Raw genomic sequence first — 18,516 nt, forward strand, 5'->3', positions numbered from 1 at the left:
TGTCCGCCACGGTGGTGCTGATATGCACATCATGCTGCCTAGCTGTTGAGGAACCTGGGAGCTGTCCCTGCAACTGTCACAGGAAACTCCTGCTGCCTGACTCCGTGGCAGCAGCAAAGAGATCAGGGGGTATGTGTGTACAAGTGTGCATGTGCATGCATGTGTGCATATGTGTGTGTGTATGTGTGATTTGCAGAATGAGAGGTGGCTCTCTCTCCCATTCCAGCAAGAGTCATCCCTGACAAATAGGGAAGCTCACTGGCTGGGGCCTTTCAAAATATTCTTCACTAAAAAGAGGGAGTGGAATCTGGTGGGGACCGAGGGCTGGGGTTCTTATGGGGGTCCCAAGTCAGACGTAAAAGAGCCTGAATTGTTTCCTGTTCCCTTTGGTCCTGGGGAAGGGCTGGCCTGGGAAATATGGGATATATAATAGCAAGGGAGTCTGTGTAGACTACTCACCTGGTTTGATGCTGATTTACAGATAGGTGAGAAATAAAACCTGCAAGTGCTTCTTTCCTGAGGCATCCCCAGGAGATGTCCCACCAGGGACCTTCTTCTGAGACACGTTCTCCCGAGGGCGTTTCTGGATCCCAGGGGCAACCTTCAGGCCTTGGGTTTTCCTCTGAGGATCCCCAGGGTTGGTCCTTTTGCTCCTCTTTTTTGCTGTCCTGTCTTGTCACAACCTTGCCAAACAGGACACAGCACATAATTTTTATTCTTCGCTTCATATCTCTCAGTAAATGCATGGTCTTAAACATTTTTTTTTTTGCTCATAGTAACTACTGAGAAACTGACATGGGTAAAAACAAAACAAAAACCAAACATAGGTCAGTTGCTAAGTTACGTGAAGTCTTAAAAGCTTTTGAGAAATAGCTGGTACTGATCTTGGTTGAAATCTAAATGGAGCTGTTTTTTTTTTTTTATTACTCTACTGATCCCCTTTCTGGCCCTTTTGCTGGTCCATCTATTGGATTTTTTTTCATCCCTGATTTTTCTTTTGATTCAGTATTGGTGCTTCTGTATCTCCCACCTTTCTAAGACCTCCCAGCCTCTCTCTTCCACGGGATCCAGTGGGAGGGTGAGGAGGCAGCTGCAGCAGGAAGGCTGTGCAGCTGACAGCCTCAGAAAGGCCCCCGGGGGGTCCCCTATACCTGGGAGGAAGCTCCCAAGTGCATATCTTATCCTCCAAATCACGCATCACTCAGGAAGGCTTCTTTGGCAATGCTTCTATTTCTATCACCGCAGAAGGAGCCCATTGCTATGTTTAATAGCCCTGGGATCAAATAGATTTTTTTGGCTAACATCCAACTTATTTAAATTGAGATCTGCTTCCTCGTATTTAGATTTTCTTTGACCTGCAGAACTATTTCTTAAGATTTTTCTCAATCAGGCCGGGCGCAGTGGCTCACGCCTGTAATCCTAGCACTCTGAGAGGCCGAGGTGGGTGGATCGCTCGAGGTCAGGAGTTCGAGACCAGCCTAAGCAAGAGTGAGACCCCATCTCTACTAAAAATAGAAAGAAATTATCTGGCCAACTAAAAATATATATAGAAAAAATTAGCCGGGCATGGTGGCTCATGCCTGTAGTCCCAGCTACCTGGGAGGCTGAGGCAGTAGGATCAGCTTAAGTTCAGGAGTTTGAGGTTGCTGTGAGCTAGGCTGACGCCATGGTACTCACTCTAGCCCGGGCAACAGAGCGAGACTCTGTCTCAAAAAAAAAAAAAAAAAAAAAAAAAAAAACACAAAAAAACAAAAAAACAAAAAACAAAACAAAACAAAAAAAAAGATTTCTCTCAATCTTTCCTCTCCAATACAAACCCTTTATAAAGGTAAAGGAGTAATTCTCAGACCTCCTGCTCCAATGTTATTAGGGACTCAATAAATGTTTGTTGAATGAATGTACAATTTCCTTCTCATTTGGCCTTGGGATGCAGGAAGGAGGAGGTTCTACTTTGTGGACAGTGTGAGTTGCTGAGGAGGATGTGACGATCCTAGGTGGCTATTGGGAAGTGGAACTGGTTGGTCCTCGGATTCCCAACCTGGGCTCTGTCTTGGAGTCTCATACCAGGCTTGTGGCTGGATGGATCTTTTTAATTGGGAGTCCATGACTTGTGCTTGGTAATTTAAAGAGAGAGAGAGAGAGAGCCTTGAGGGGCTATGCCTCTGGATTGAACTGATTGCCTTTTCCTACCTCCCTTTCCCAATTACTAAGCTGTCCCCATCTTTCAATTTCCCATTTAAACTCCATCTTTTCTGGGAAAGCATTCCGAGAAGTCCAGCACAGCAGGCTGTCTCCTGTTGGCACTTAGAGTCAAGATATGCAAGATCACTTGATTAACACTAAATCACTTGTGTATCACATTGCTCCAACCAGAATGCCCTCTTGCCAGTTAGGAACTCACAGATGCCCCAAAGGTAATTGGATTAACAGTAATTCTGAAACATTCTGGATGCCAGCACTAGAAACCCTGAGGTTAGAGATGAGCAAAGAAGGATTTGGTATTGGTAAGCGGTGCTGTTGCAAAAAAAAAAAAAAAAAAAAAACAACAAAAAAACCCAACAAGGATTTAGTCATGATTTAGGTGCAATCTCCCCATCCTCTGTGGTCCCTCACCCTCTCTTCTTCCCGTGTGCTGCCAGCCAGTCCTTGTCTCCCTCCTCACCATCCCTCACTGCTTCACTTGACTGCCAGGTCTTGGGTTCTCTTCTAGTCGCCAGATCATGTGTCCTGTTATCTGTCTGCCCACTCACTTTCCCCAAGAGCAGGACTCTGTTTCCCTTTGAGGGTGGGCTCCCTAGAAGAGCCCAGTGGCCTGGCACACAGACCAGTCATCCTCCACCAAATGGCTGTGGGGTGAGCTTCCTAGAACAGTCGGTTTGGGAACTTTGGCTTTGTAGAACTCCAGATTTAACAAAAGCTTCATTAGTGGGTGATTATCCACTTTACAAAGGATTCCTTTAAATAGCAAATTTCCAGAATGGGCTGAAAATAGGTTTAATTTAACCCAAATCCAATTTGTACACCCTGTTCAATAACACCCTGATTGTTAGAGATGAGGTACACTTGTGCTTATTTATAGACTAATTGCTTGTTTGTCCTTTTAACACCCTGACTTCTTACCTATAATAGTAGACCACACTGCCCCTTTCAAATTCTTCAAGGTTTACTTCTTCTGGGGGAAGGCATTTTCTGATGAAAAGTAACGCCTTGGGGTAGCGGAGCTTGGTCTGTCATTGCTACTGCCCATGATCAGAGAGGGGATTTTTTTTTTTTTTTAACAAAGACCTTTCCATCTCTCTTTTCAGATCTCTCTCTGAGCACACACAATCAGCATTTGTAAAGTTCACACCTGACTTTAGTCTGGGTCTCCGCTATCAAGGCAGTGCCCACTTTGAGATAACACAGGGAAAGACGCCAGTCTCATGGCCTGTACTCATCATTAAAACGAGACAAAAGGGGCCTCTCCTTTCTCTGGCTGAATCCATATCTGAAATCCCACAATAGATGTAATTGCATCTTCCAGAGCACATGACATGCTGTTCTCATGCTACGTCTATGTCTATAGGATTCTGAGTAATCTGGTGGAAAATGAAGGTAATGTAGGAAAATTCAGCTTATCTGTACAAGTGTTGCTCAAATGTTTTACTTATCAACTGGATGCTTTGGGGGATGGTTTGTACACGGAGTCCTTACCCATGGGTGGTTGTTAAAAAACCGTTTAGAGGAATGGGTTAACAAATTATTGCCGTGGTCTCCTAAATGGTCCTAAATAAGGTTCACCTCTTTCTATGAAAATTTATCTTTTTTCACTGTGTGTCTCAAACTTTAACGTGCATGTGAATCATCTGGGGTGCTTGTTGTTAATAAAACGCAGATTCTGATTTTGAATCAGAAAACTGGGGCCTGAAGGTTTTTTTTTTTTTTATTTCCAACAAGTTCCCAGTGATGCTGCCGATGCTGGTCTGTGGACCACGCTTTGAGTTGCAAAGTTCTACAGACTGCTAGAGCGACCATTCCAAGTGCGAATCTGATCATGTCACTTCCCTGCTTGACCCCCATCACCTCCAAGGTTGTGGTCAAAATCCTTCGATGGCATACAAGGGTCTTTGTAATCAGCCGCCCACCTGCCTCTCCAAGTCACGTGTCAGTTGCGCCATCCCCAGAGCTGCTCACGCTCTTTCCCACCTCTGCCTGGGCGTTAGTCCTCAGGGACCTAGGCAATTCCCACGTAGTCTTGTAGACTCAACTCACACCTTGCCTTCTCCGGGAATCCTCACCTGTCACCTCAAGGACCATGTGCTTCCCCTTGGGCTCCCCCAGCACCTGCTGTACGTCTTGATCACATATAGCATGGCTGGAAGGTTTGTTTCCATTTCCTTCTCCCTGCTAGACTGCCAGTTCCTGTCAGGGCATCGGTCATACTCACTTAATTTCAGAATCTCCAGCCCCTAGGGCGGTGCCTGGCACACTTAATAAATATTTGAGTGAATGTGGAAATGAGCTTGTGATCCTGTCGTTTTTCTCCCTTCATGGCGCTTGCTCAGCTGAGGTCAGTCTATCTCCGATTGTTGTTTGCCCAGCCCTCGTGCGTGGAAATCCACGTTCAAGCATCTGTCTCGGGAGATGAGTCAGATGTACGGGAGTCGTGTCTAATTCCATGGCCTGAACATTAGCAGCAGTTAATTCATTGCTGTTGTTTGAAAAATGTTAATTAGTCAACAGGATTCTTCTGGCACTCAAGGGAAAAAAGTCAAACTGCTCTAAAAGCAGCATTTACCTCTTTAGGTAACTAAGCTCTGCTAACTAAGGCAGTGGTTCTCGGCCCAAGCTGCCCGTTAGAACCACTTGGGGATCTTTTAAACAATATTCATGCCTGGGCCCTACCCCTAGGAATTCTGATTTAATTGGTCTGGGGGTAGGGTCTGCCATCAATATTTTAAAGATGTACCTAGAGGATCCATTGAGATTCGCTGTACCAAGTTAAGCATCATAACCAGCAATCATAACTCTTTCCTAATAATCAGGTGCCACTTCTTTCTGAGGATGGATTCTCCAGCTATTGTTCCTCCTTGGAAAATCTTTGATTTAAATTTCTTCTTGACATCATTAACAAGCGTAATAAAGCTCTTACTTCACTTTGTTCACTAGCTTTTGTTTACAGCTATGAGTCTGTAATTTTATTAAGAGGTATTTTGAATAAAAACCTTTCTTCTCACCCCAAACCAGTTTAGAATCAGAGAGAGGGAGAATCAGCTTCAGATTGTTTTCATCAACCTCAGAGGTCTTTACTGCTTAGTTCTAGAATGCGAATCTGGTGTGGGAAGAGTTCAGATTAGGGCAAGTGTGTAACTTCTGAGCTGTCCCTCAGTTTTAATGGAGTAACGTGTCTGAAACATTGTGCCGTCTTAGAAGCCCCAGGTAGGATTTCTGGATTCACTATCATTTTGAATTAAAGCTGCTACTGATATTGCAGAGAATTGGAGCAGAGAATTGACAATATCTTACACACAGACTGTTGAAAAATCAGATGTGCTTTGGAGGACCATCTTCCCTTCAGCGGGGATGGGCTTTACCCATGAGACTAGTGAAGTTAAATAACTTGTTCAAGGTCATACGACCAGTAAGCGCAAGAACAAGATTCAACCCAGGTTTGTGTGATTATAAAATATTCGCTTTGAATTCACCTGATTGTCTTAATCTGGCCCCAGAATGCCTCCATCAGAATCATGGGGTGGGGGATGCGATTTGTAGATATGCAGATTTTGGGGTTCGATTCTCAAGAGATTCGGGTTCAGCTGGTTTGGTGTGGGACACAGGAATCTGTAGCCTCTCAGCAACATGCTAGTTGAACTGCCTTGCTTATCGACCCAGCTTTCCCGATGATTAGGGATCTAGGCATTCATCTCACGTGGCTGCCATTGAGACACCCCAAAGAGGTTCAAACCCCCCAAGCCCAGACTTCCCTTAGCAACATCAGCCCTCCGCGCACCAAGAAGAGTTCTTGTGTAGCGCAAACACACATCTCACTGCCGTCTCCTCCGGGGCAAGTAGCTTCACCTGTTTCCTGGAGTGGGCCCCGTATTATGCACATCAGTCTGAACGTGTAAATCACATATGGTGAAAGCTCTTGAAAGGCATCAAGGGGTTCCTCAATACGCTCTACCGCTGTAAATCGTGCCCTTGTATATTTTCTCAAGTGGGGCATTTCTGTCAGCCTTAAATGTTAATTCTGCATCATTTTATAAAGGGGTTGGTTCAAAAATCTCAGGTAATGTGAGCTTTTTCCTTCCTGTGAATTCCAGAATGTGACTTAAGGGAGAATCTTAGACTCTGAATAGAAGGGTATTTGAGGTCCTTCTACCTCCCTGTACTTGTTCACTCCATTAGGGGGCGCTCATCCTCTCCAGAGACTGTGGGTGCCATTGTTTGACGGCTCGGCTTACTCCTTCAAAACTTAGTTGAAACTGTGAAATGTAGCATATGCATCAAAGAGTGTGTGTACAGGTGGAGAGTTATAGTAGAATGAGCACCTGTATACATTCCTTACCAGGTTAAGGCATAGAACAGGGTCAGACCTTGAAACTTGAAACCTGGCGTGTCTACCCCTCCCAAGTCGCATTCCCTACCTGCCTTCCTCCCACACGTGTCTTTCTTCTGAAGCTTTGGTGTTAACCATTCCTTGGTTTTTAAAAATATTTTACCAGTTATGGATGAATCGAGTTGTTTTATATTTATGTCATGGCCGAGGTTGCTAGTATGGACTCAAGTGCCACACTGCCTGTCTTCCTGTCTCAGCCCTAGGACTGGCCAGCTGTGCGGTGGTGGGAAAGTAATTTCTCTTCTCTGTGCCTCAGTTTCCTCCTCTGTGAAATCAGAGTCATAATAGTTCTTACCTGACAGGGTCGTTGTGACAAGTAGATGAGCTTATGTTGAAAACCTTTATGTTATAACAGGACCTGGTATATAATAAACATCATGATGATATTAATATGAGTTATTATTATTTACAACAAGCTGATATCTCCCTTCCTGCATATCAGGACTTCTCAAATATCTGTGGCGAAAAGCTTTTAAAAAATATTTCCAAGCCATCGTGGACTGATAATTTTTGGTAAAATAGGCCGGGCGCGGTGGCTCACGCCTGTAATCCTAGCTCTGGGAGGCCGAGGCGGGTGGATTGCTCAAGGTCAGGAGTTCGAGACCAGCTGAGCAAGAGTGAGACCCCGTCTCTACTAAAGATAGAAAGAAATTATCTGGCCAACTAAAAATATATATAGAAAAAATTAGCCGGGCATGGTGGCTCATGCCTGTAGTCCCAGCTACTCGGGAGGCTGAGGCAGTAGGATTGCTTAAGCCCAGGAGTCTGAGGTTGCTGTGAGCCAGGCTGATGCCACGGCACTCACTCTAGCCCGGGCAACAGAGCGAGACTCTGTCTCAAAAAAAAAAAAAAAAAAAAAAAAATTTTGGTAAAATATAATAACATCTAAGAATTAGAAAAATGAAATAAAAAATCCCAGACATAATTCAAATCCCAATTTTTTCTTGTTAGAGTCAACAGAAATAACATTACTGTGTCAGATTGTTGTAAGTGTTTTCAAATGATTATTTTCCATTTCTGTCCTTACTTGTCATGAAGCAGTAGCTACCAGCTCGTGGGCAGCCCCAGCTCGCAGACACTCTTGGAGCTGCCCTGCCACAGACTCATCCACGCTGCGTTCCGGAAGGGCCCACGCCTTTTGCGGGAGGTAAGGTTTGACAGCCTTTCACTGGGTGGCCTTCAGGAAGTTGTTTTTCTTATAACTGCTTTTCACCTGCTAGAAATAGAAGTGATATGAAAATAAATAAATATACTTAAGTGCTGATTATCCATAGAGACCACAGTTTTCTGTATTTCTTATTTTTTTTTTAATCAAGAAATAATTACTGGTGTCAAGGAATCGTCAAGAGGAGCAGCTATAGGAGAAATGCAGACCTGTGTTCTCGTCAGGAATAAGACAAGAACGAACTTCTAATTTTCTGAGTCGTGGTCAGGCACGGTGGCTCACGCCTGCAATCCTAGCACTCTGGGAGGCCGAGGCGGGAGGATCGCTTGAGGTCAAGAGTTTAAGACCAGCCTCAGCAAGAATGAGGCCCTGTCTCTACCAAAAATAGGAAAAATTAGCCAGCCAACTAAAAATAGAAACAAAAAATTAGCCAGGTGTGGCCAATTCATTCCTCACCTGAAGTCTTCTCGTATCTAGTTATTCACAGAAATCTCAAGTGTTGGGTATTGAAGGATGGTCTGGTGTTCTCCTCTTGCCTCTGTGTCCTCGCTTTCAAAGTTGCTATCAAACCCAAGGCCAAGGAGTGGCCTCTCCCCACCAAGGTATCTGTCAAGGAAGACCCTGTTCGCCATTTGAAATGGATGAAACCTGTCTGAACGTAACCGTGTGGGTCAAAGCCGGGACTCCTGGGTTCTTTCCCAAGCTCTGTTGTGCATTTGTAGCCTGGGTCACTCTGCCTCCTAAATACATTTCTACAGTGACCCAATTACATCCACGCTTAGCTCAAATCAGGATTTAAATCAGACAGGACTTCAGAGCTGCTTCTGAGCTAGGAAATCTATTTATTTTACCATTCGTTTTTAAACTATTAATGTTCATACAAGACTAAGGGTCAGAGGCTCTGCCCACCTGATGTGAAAATTACTGTTTTTAATTCTAACAGTTGCAGGGGAGAAAAAAAATCACAAAGGCTATTTGAATTTTAGTCAAAAATAGTCAATCTGGTGACCCTGGATTAACATGTGTGTTTTCCGGAAAGCCCCAAGAGGTGAATTTTTATAGTCATCCTATCTGAAAGAAGGAAAGTGTCAGCTTCTGCCTGCCTGAGATCTGCCTGACAAGATCTGTGCCTGCCACTGGCCCTCAAATTAAGGGACAAGCTGCCAGCGGCTGTCACAGGTTACTGACCCTGTGTTTGGAGATGTGGGCCGGAGAGGGGGGACGTGCCTCTCAGTGGTAATGGCCTCTGCCTCTGTCTTTCGTGTCCCCTTCACACACACAGTGATGGGCTGAATTGTGTCCCTCCTGGAATTCGTATGTTGAATCCTCAACCCCCCGGGGCGTGTGTGTCTAGGACTCAGAATGTGACTGTGTTTGGAGATAAGGACTTTGAAGAGGCGATTAAGGTAAAAAGAGGCCGTTATGGTGGACCCTAATCCAATGTGACTGGTATCTTTATAAGCAGAAAAGGAGGGCAACAGGGACGTGCCTTCACAGAGGGGTGGCCACGCCAAGAGGGCAGCCTGGGAAGAAACGGAACTGCCCACACTTTGATCTCAGACTTCCAGCCTCCAGAACTGTGAGCTGATAAATTCCTGGTGTTTAAGCCACCCAGTCTGGGGCATTTCGTTATGGCAGCCCTGGCAAACCGATATGTGCAGACACCTGCCAGATTATATGGAGGAAGCCACAGCCGTAGAGACACACACACATGAGGACACAGAGATCACCCACAAAACATGCAAACAGACAGTAAGTGCGTTTGTCGGGGGGGTAGACGATCTGGCTCTCAAAGCAGCCGTGTGACTCTGGGGCAGTCTCTTGACCTCTGTGGGTCTTGATTTTTCTATTTGTAAAAAGGGAGAGTTGGAAGACTGAAGTTGTTCTTGAACTTTAGCTTGCATCGGAATCACCTAGAAGGCTTACTAAAACCCAGATGGCTGGGCCCCAACCCCAGAGTTTCTGATGCAGTATATCTGGGGTGAGGCTCGATCATTTGCATTTCCAGGAAGTTCCTAGGTGATGCTGATGCTGCCGGTTGGGGGAACACATTCTGAGAACCACAGGACTGGAGGAACTCCCTGGTCCTTATTGGGTCTGAAATCCGGTACCTATGGGCAGACATCAAGACTAAGTATGTGACTGTTATTGCGGTTCTCAGCCAGGGTGATTTCGCCCTGCAGGGGCCATTTGGCAATATCTGGTGACATTTTTGATTGTCACACTTGGGGGAAGGAAGGTGTTACTGGCATCTAGTACGTCGAGGTCTTGGATGCTGCTCAGCATGCCACAGTGCACAGGACAGCTCCTCCACCCTGCGACAAAGAAGCATCTGGCTTAAAATACCCATAGTGAGAGGTGGAGAAACCCTGCTCTAGGTGGTCCAATTCATCTAGGTTTGGATTTGTAAAAGGATGGTAGGGGTTGGAATGCACTGGGTGGTAAGATGGATGTTGAGTTTTCATTTCTCTGGTGGGAAAGTTCCATAAAGACTACCCAGGACACTGTGACCTGGATTCCTCTTTCTGGAGTTCTGCTGCTTGTTCCAGGACCTCACTTGAGGCTAGACAGGGCGACTGTGACTCTGGGTAACCCTGTAGATCTCACATCGCAGGAAACCTCCTGACGGAGCTCGAGGGCTGGCCCCCAGCAGGGCGCGTGCCCAAAGCAACATCCACCGAGGACGGGGCAGGCCACGTGCTGGATTTGGTCAGGGCTGGGTGTTGATTGCACTGCAATTCCTTTCTCTACTTCCCGTCCCTGGGCTGGAAAACGAGGGCTGTCCTTGTGGATTCTGATTAGAAGCTTCATGTATCAAGTCCGTAAATTTTCAGAATGTCTTAAGCCAGAGAAACTCGTGTGTGTGTGTGTGTGTGTGTGTGTGAGAGAGAGAGAGAGAGAGAGAGTAAGAGAAAGAGGGAGAGAGAGAGAGATTTTGGATTGTGTGTGTGTGTGGTGAGAACCACATTTTCAAACCATTCCCAATTTCTGCACCTCATCCTGCCAATTACAATCTGCTTGGTGGTGTGAAACTGACAGCCGGCAGCAGTGATGGAGACAGGAGGAAACGGTGAACAAGGGCTTTGTGCATTCTCAGCTTTAGAGAGAATGTTCAGTGGGGCGGACAGGCATGTAACTGGCAGGTTTAGGAATCAGTAAAAACCGAGAACTGGAAGTCCTAATTTATCGTCTGTTTCAATACAAGGCTAGACACAGGCTATTTAATATACTGCATTGTTTATAAGTGGAGGAGAGTGCAAGTTATTGATGCATTACAAATGCAGGCAAATGCATCTCATAAGCCAAGGGGTTGGTAATAATAATTGCAGAAGACTAAATTTGACTTTAATCCCCTGAAGAACGGCATGCATAGAGCTTAAAATGATAAGAGCTGGGTGGGATGTGGGGAGGAAGAGAAAGGAGGAAGGGAAGGAAGCAGAGTGAGTTGGGGAGAGAGAGAAAGAGACAGACAGACAGACAGAAAGAGATAGAGAAATGAGAGCTGATTTTCCTCCTGGGATTATCAAGTTCTCAATTAGGAAATAGAGTGGAAATGGAAAGAAAAGATTTTTAAGACCTTGTTTTGATAAACAGCACCGTGCTTGGCAGGGCGATTTGGTAGCAGGTCTGGTGTTGCGCGTGGTCAAGCAGCTCGGAGCGATTTAAAGACCTGCCAATCCCTTAGCTAATCCCTCAGGCAGAAAGAGAAAACGAGGCCTCGTTTGGTTACTGCACGTAGCCCGTTCTGTGCCCCGCTCCTGGGGTCTTTAGAGCCATGGCCACAGCGGCTGGCTGTACACAAGCTTGCCCTGTCTTTGGGGTTAAAATTCCCCCACTGTCCCCATTTGGTGCACGATGCCTTGGATGTAGCAGGTGTCCGGTGAGTGTTGGCAGAGTGAACACAGGTCACACAGATGCCCATGAAGACAGGATGTGTCTGGACTCCGTATTTCAATCTTGGCAGTGGAAGTGGCTTAGGGTAAGCAGAGTAGCGTCCACTCCCCAGCCACCTTTGCGTTGTTACTGACCAAGGTGTTCACATTCTGGGTGGAAAACCATGTGATGAGGCCCCTCTTAACCCTGTCGTGGATGGGACTTACCACCCGTCACCATCTATTCGGTGTGTGGCAGCCACTGTGCTAGAATCTGAATGTGGCTCATGTCTCTTCAGGCTCATCTCCAGCGTGGGACGTGTTCGTCATCATTCTCCTCTGAAAGATGTAGAAACCAAGGCACAGAGAGGGTTTACAGCTGGTACTGGGTGGAGGAGGGACCCAAACCCAGGCAGGCTGACTCTGTGGGCTGCGCTCCCAGCTGTCGAGGACGTTCCGAAGTTTGCCTCCCACCCTCCCGCCACGGTCTCATGGCAGCAGCCGGTCCCATGTGACGGTGTGCCCAGTGTTGGATTTCCATTATCAACACGACTCACATTTGCCTGGTGTGTGGATGTGTTTGCAATGTGCCATCTGCCTTCTCCGGTGATCCAGTGGCAAACAGAGGGAGAGGGAAGATTGGCACCCGAAGATCTTTCCATGACAGTTTTTCTAACTGTGACAGCCAAGTGCAGCCAGCCTGGGTCACGGAGCACAGAGTCCCTGGTCTGAACTGCATGAAGCCACTGTCTGTGGATCACTCTGAGCTAAGCACATGAACTCACTTTGGAGAACAAACAGTGGTCTGGGTGACCCCATCGGTGTGCGTCAGCTGGTCGAATCCTAAGGGGACCCCGTAGTCTCGCCTCTCCAGGCTAACCCCGACATAGTAGGCCCTCAGTAAACATTTGTCAACTATCTGATCTGACAGCACTCAGGCTGATAGCACTGCCAGCCCGTGTGCCCAGAAGGGCAGAGCCTGGAGAGAGAAACACTTTTTATTTGGAAGAATGATCTTGACCATTTGTCTATGACTTTGGGGTAAGTAGACCTCGTAGCCTGGAGTCCTAGTCCCTTTCAGCTGGAGTAGATTTTTGTGCTTTGTGTCTTGTGGGTGTTTGCCCATGAGGCATATGGTGGGGAGGTCCTTGCTTGGTCGTAGTTTCCTATGGGAACCTGCGGACGAGTCACCTCCTCTCTCTAGAGTAGATAAGTGCTCCCAGGAGGTTCAGAGAGAGAAGCTAAACTATTCTGAACAGAATAGGATGCATGTCCCAAACCACATTGATTATTTCCGTCTCCTTCTGAGAGCCATTTCCACTGGTGGCACCTTCGTTTTCTCAGTTACACGAGCTTGAAAAATCAGAGGTTTCTTTGTCCTCACGACTCTCACATCTGATCAATTGCCTGGTCCTAGGACTTCATCCCTGGAGCATCTCCTAGGCTTGTTCAAGTCTTCTTGTCTCTCAGTTGAGCAATTGCGGGAAGCTCCCGACTGCTTTTCTTACCCCCAGCCCCGCATCCACTTCGGGCGATTCTGCACATGGGCAGAGAGAGCTTCCAAATGCAATGGCCTTCAAACTGCCCAAGGAGCCCTAGGACTTCCCGGACATGTGTCACAGCCTCTCAAAGAGTGAGGGACCAAGGCTCAAGTCTGGAGGCATCTCTTGGGGCCCTCATTGTAATTCAACCAGTTTCAATTTCTAATTAAAAAACATTTTTTTTTGCGATTTGAAAAATAAAGTCTTCAAAGGCCATAGAGGAACAGCTCTACTTTTTTTTTTTTTAAATCTGTTTTAAGGATCTTTGTGTGAGATTTCACTTAAAGAAATTCGTTGCTAAGATTTTCAAAAACTCTTGTCCAAAACACAATACCCTGCTGAGGAAGCTGTAAGAGGAAGTCTTAGTCTAGACTGGAAAGCTCTCCAGGCAGGGTGTGGGAGCCATGTACTCCTGCTAAGGTTACCTCCTTGGTTCCCAAAGGCTGTGGGGCCTGGGACATCTGGGTTTCTTACGACCAGGGGAGTAGGATAGTCAGGAGTGGGGAGAGTTGACGGAAAGATTGGTCAAGGCGATTCATGCTCCAGAGCTTGTTATCAAATCACTTGGTAGGCGAAGCTGGGAATGGTTTGAGCCGAAGCTGAAATCTAGCAGGAGAACCATTGAGACACCCCCACTGCACACCAGGGAAGGGTGTTTCTTTCTCCCGCTGTTGGGAGATGATTTCCAGCGAATTCTTGTCTCATCTGTGTCTTACAAGCAAAACCAAAGATGACACAAGCTTGGTTCAAAGTAGAACACAAGGAATGAGGCACTTGTTGTCTAACTTTCTTTCTGGTCTCTCATAAGAGGTTTCCGAAGCTGGAGTCAGGCGTGCACGGCCTCCAACCTCAGCTGAAGGGTGGACTCTGCCTTTCAAAAAGGGGCAACTGAGTCCTGGGAGAGTTGTGACCTGTGTTTGGGAGTCTTTGCTGGTTTTGGCTGTCATGCACGTTATCGACACTCAGCCTGGGTGGATACTTGGTACAGATGAATCACTATGTGTGGAAGGAAATCTGACATTTGCCAAGTGCATCCTTTATGCAGGGATTCAAAGCAGTTGGTGCGATGGCAAAGCCTGTGTTCTTGCCACCATAGCATGCCATGGAGGTAATTCAGGCACTGTGAACTTCTGTACAAGAACAAGGTGTTATTATTATTATTATTCTCTTAGTGTTTGAGAGAGCATGCGACTATGGGTCTCAGAAAGGAGTGAGGCTGTGTTTTAAAAGTGGCTTTACTGTGCCTTCTCCAAAAGAGATTTAAATTGGTTGAAAATAAAAGACATTGAGCAAATAACACTCCAAACCATTAACCCAAGAGTGGGATGAAAGGACCAAGTAATAAAAGAGAGCCAGGAAGTACTTACGAATCAGAAAACGTAGGCTAGACAGCCACTCATCCTGACTTCTGAGAGCCAGTTGTGAATATCTTTTCCAGACTCTGCGTTCGGCAATGTCACGTTGGAAGCAGCCACGGTGGGACTGTTTACACCACAGAAATTGGCAAATGCTTCAAACTGGGAATTTTTTTTTCCCCCAGGAGAGCTGGTTGTTAGACATTGACCAGCACACCACTGGGCAAACAAATGCTACTCCAAGCTAGCGTGATGTGCTTTTGGAACTTGGATCTGCTCTCCATGGAATGCTGGTTCCCCACCCCCTGCATTCCAGGGGAATGGTTTCCACTGGGATTGCTGGTGGCGACGGGCATGGCAGAACCCAGTTGGGTCAGTGGCTGAGATGAGAAGCATTATCTCAGAGACTCTTTGTCTTTAAGGAACAAAACCCATTCAAGTTAGCTTCAGCAAAAAGAGAAAGTCATCGGAAGGATACAAGTGTCTGTCAAAGAACTCAAGGACAGAAGAGACTCCCTGGTCTCAGGAAGGGCTGGAACCAGCAATCGGAAAGCCCTCAGGAAGGAAGGCTTTCTCTCTCTCTCTCCGCCGCTCCCCGTCTCCTCCTACCTATGCATGTCCTCCTTCTGCTTCTCTCTCTGGGTGTCTGCTTCATTTTTGCTCTCTGCAGAGCACATTTCTCAGCTCTACTTCCATATGGACCCGAAATACCGAGTCTTGACCACGTTCCAGTGTGAGTACTCAAAGGGGACAGCTAGAATTTCTGTGTGTCAATGATCACTTCTTAGAAGAGAGCATCTGGCTGGGCCAGCTTGGGTCAGGTGGTTGCCTTGGGGATGTGGGCACTTGCCGTTGGCACTCAGCAGGACCACTGGGAGAAGAGTCCCTGGGAAAGGGCAGGGTGAGGCAGGAAGACGGGTTGACTGAGGTGTCTGGTATAAGCACAGACTAGTTCCCCTTGGTGTTTGTACCAACGCTGAGCAGGAGGATCCAAATCTGGACCACAGGACACGCCTCTGAATATGCACAGTCATTTCCTATGACAAAGGATGACTTATATTAGGAAAAAACTCTGTTCTTCATCTTTCATGTTCATATTTCGGGTAATATAGCTGATAGAAAGGAAAGAGAAGAATGGAGGGAAATGGGTAGAAGAAAGAGAACCACGGTAGTGAGGACCCACGGCAGTGAGAAAGGAAATGCCAAGCAGTGCTCTGGCCTGGGCCCCGTCTCCAGGGCATGAGCATGTCACTGGGCCATGACACATCACTGTAAGTCAGATCTAAGTCTCGAGCGTTCAAGCCTGATGCAGCATTTACTGATGAGGGAATTCTTACTGTATTTGTGCTATTTTCCCACTTTTCCACACTGATAAAATAGGAAATAGTGTAGGGACAAAGAATTTGGGCCAGATTCTGTGTGCAGGACACCTTTTACCAAGGGACGGTGGGAGAATGGCATTGGAGCCGTGTGAAGGTATTGGTGTGTGATCTATGCCGCTGGGTTGAGATCAGACACCGTGATCATTGATATGACTTACTGAGCACTTACTATGTGCCAGACACTGCTTCAGATGCTGTTCACATGCAATTTCTAATCCTTGTCACAATCTTGCAGCATAGATGCCTGTATTATGCTCCCTATTTGGGGTCATCTCTCTGGCTTTACAGCCCATCCTCTCTTCTCTCTCTCTCTCTTTTTTTTTTTTTTTGCTGCCATATCTCACTCCTTCTAGAAGCAGAGTCAGTGGTAGGAAAAGAAATCAAATTCAGAATCATTTGCAAAGTTATTTTAAAAAAAGGGGGGATCATTTTAAGGACTTATTTTCATTAGGATTTCATTTATAATTTATTTTCATTTCAGCTTCTACATGGCGATGAATATTTACCTCATTCGAAGTTGGTATCTTCAACAGTTCCATGAAACAGGTAATGTGAGGCCCTTCGAGATCGCTCTTTAAGAATGAAAATGTATGTATATATGTATTTTATTTCTTTGCGTAATTGGTCCCCGATGGCAGACGTGTCCTCACGCCTATGCAGTTCCGTGGGCAGGACGTAGAAGTGCCCAGGCTGGAGAGTGGTGAGCGGGGTCACGGGAGCACAGGGCGGACAGGGAGGATGGAGAGCAGTGAACGACGCTGCTTCTGGGGCTGTCGGCTGCAGCAGCAAAGCAAAGCACAGCGTTCACTGTGAGTCGTCGTGGGGAAGTGTTTGCTGTGCATGTGTCTTTTTAGCCTGTCTACTCCCCTCCCAAGCTGACCTATAAGACACACCTTTTTGAATTTTGAAGAACAGAAAAGCCTTTTAGGAAGGTTGTCTAGAAAGCCAGGAAAAAGCATCAGTGATTTGTTGCTCTGGGCTTTGAAATCTTTGCAGTTGGATATGACCATATTCCCACATTTGCGATGTCTGGATCTTCTACATACACGGTTAGGATCACATGGCAGCTCAGCTAGGTCCTTTGGAAGCCATTTCAACCACAGAGCCAGATATTTTGGGGAATATTAAAAATCCTCAACTGGAAATGAACTTTTTGTATCACATTAAAAAAAATTGTGATACATATATATAACAAAATTCACAGTTTAAACCATTTCTAAGCGTACAATTCAATGGCATTAAGTACATTTACATTATTGTGCAACCATCACCCCCATCCATCTCCACATCTTTTCTCATCTTCCCAAACTAAAACCTCTGCCCCAGTTCAACACTAGCTCCTTTCGCCCCCTGCCCCAGCTCCTGGCAACCCGTGTTCTACTTTCCCTCTGTGAATCTGACTGCTCTGGGTGCCTCTTATAAGTGGAATCATATGGTATTTGTCCTTTTGTGTCTGGCTGATGTCACTGAGCATGATGTTGTCAAGGTTCCTCCCTGTTGCAGTGTGGGGCAGAATTTCCTTCCTTTTTGAGACTGAATAATGTTCCACCATATGGAACAGAAGGTATAGACCACCTTCTGTTTATCTATTCATCCAAAAATTGTCTAAGGCGATGGACATTTGGGTTGTTGCCACCTGGAAGTGGCTTTTGAAATGTTTTAGCTGAGAGCAAATATTGGTTGTTGACTTCTAGAGACAACTGTTTCAAGTTTGCCTGTGGGACCATCATGTACCTTTTGATGACAATGCTGTTTTATAGCTCTAGGGTCCAAACCCTGCATATGGGATTGTAGTCGGGTTACTCATGTCTAAGCATCAAATCTAGACCTAAACCAAGTCAGGTATAAAATATTCTATTGGCATCGATTCTGTCATTCGAATACACTTGATTTCCAAATATATAACATAATAGTTTCTGCCTATAGTAACCCACCCTCAGCCAATTCCTAGGAAGTAAAATGTGTATTCAGGCAAAACTGTGATCATTATGTGGGATCAGGTAACCTTGAAACTTGCGTGGTTTTAATTTAGTCTTTGATGCAATGACACCATTTTGCCACAGTCAGAGTGCAAGGAGAACTCGCTTCGGTCAAGAGCAAATTTGGCAAGTTTGTTCTAACACAACGGAGGATGTGAAGGGGTCAGACAATTAAACCCAGGGCTGGCACAGACCGGCAAGACGTGTCAGAGGTAGCAAACTGTCAACGTCTTTGCAGAGGTGGGGAGAGGAAACAATTTCTAGCAAATTACTATTCCTGTCAAAAGGAGCAAGCTTATACATTCACAATCTTCTTTTAGGAATTTTGGGGAACACGGAGATTGCAGGCAGAGGTATTTAGAGGGAGACAGAAAGCCACAGTCATGTAGGAGAAAAAGCCAGTCCTGGGGTGATACATTATTGGCAACTTGGCATTGGACAGAGAGCATTGAAAGAAAAGCAACCACAGTTGATGCCGACTCTTTAAAATCTGAGGCCAAGAGACAGATGTTTTCTGAAATTAATAATAATGACACTGATATCAGGAAGTAACCATTCCGGCACAGAATGGCATGGAACAAGAACAGCCTGGGACACAGAGATCGGCAGAGCCTGGATAATGTG

Source organism: Lemur catta, chromosome 22, assembly GCF_020740605.2.
Source record: "Lemur catta isolate mLemCat1 chromosome 22, mLemCat1.pri, whole genome shotgun sequence".
In the NCBI taxonomy this organism is placed as follows: domain Eukaryota; kingdom Metazoa; phylum Chordata; class Mammalia; order Primates; family Lemuridae; genus Lemur; species Lemur catta.